This window comes from Chrysochloris asiatica, unplaced genomic scaffold, assembly GCF_000296735.1.
Source record: "Chrysochloris asiatica unplaced genomic scaffold, ChrAsi1.0 scaffold00068, whole genome shotgun sequence".
In the NCBI taxonomy this organism is placed as follows: domain Eukaryota; kingdom Metazoa; phylum Chordata; class Mammalia; order Afrosoricida; family Chrysochloridae; genus Chrysochloris; species Chrysochloris asiatica.
The window spans coordinates 7,052,076-7,053,245 of record NW_006408586.1 but is presented as its reverse complement, the minus strand read 5'-3'; positions in this window follow the sequence as shown (position 1 = coordinate 7,053,245).

Below are 1,170 nucleotides of genomic sequence, written 5' to 3'. Positions count from 1 at the left end.
ACAGGCATAGTAGAACCCTCCATGGGTGGGAGTGGGGTGTCCATTAGCTCAGGATCCCCTCTAGTCCCCAGAATGGAGGTGCGCAGACAGTGGGAGACCAATGAACAGATACAAAAAACAAAACAAACAAACAAAAAATGTCCACACCTGTATTTCCACAGTTCTGTCAAACATTTGTGACTGTTCTGATCCTTCCCCCACTTGGTCTTTCCCAAGATGGCGGCAGTGGGAGTAACTGAACGTCTTGACTTAGAAAGCACTGGATGTCTTGATTCTGCTACAAATTCCCCTTGCTGTAAGCCTCCCAACCTTCTCAATATCCCTTTATTTGTGGGTCAGAGTTTTAACACCATCCCCGGAGCTTACTTGGCCTGGTATTCTTTGTTGCTGATGGAGCTCTTCACTGCATGTCTACCCAATCCAACATTCTGTTGAAATTAGAGAGTGAGATGCAAATCAAATGAGATATCATCTCACACCAATAATAGCAGCAAAGATCAAAAGAGTAGAGGACAATAAATAGTGGTGAGGATGTGGAGAGACTGGGATGCTCCTGCATTGCTCCTGCATTGCAAAATAGTCCAGCCTCTCTGGAAAGCAATATGGCACTTCCTCAGAAGGTTGGAAATAGAAATATCTTGTTGCTGTTGTTGTTATGTCCTGTGGAGTCAGTTCTGACTCATAGCAACCCTGTACAGAGTTTCCAAGGCTATAAATCTTTACGGGCGCAGAAAGCCTCATCTTTCTCCCATGGAACAGCTGGTAGTTTCGAACTGCTGACTGTGAGATTAGCAGCCTGATTCATATCCACTACACTATCACAGCTCCTTAGAAATACCTTATGATCCAGCAATTCCTTTACTTGGTATTTACCCACAAGAAATACGAGCCATAACACAAGTAGATAGATGCACTCCAATGTTCATCGCAGCACTATTTACAATAGTAAAAGATGGAGACAACCTAAGTGCCCATCAATTGAAGAATGGATAAGCAAACTTTGGTACATACACATACTGGAATATTATGCTACCTTGAAGAACAACAAAGCTATAAACCACCACATAACATGGATGTATCTTGAGGACATTATGTTGAGTGAAATTAGTCAGTCACAAAAGGAGAAATACTGCAAATGACCACTACTGAAAAGGACCAAAAAAGAACCCA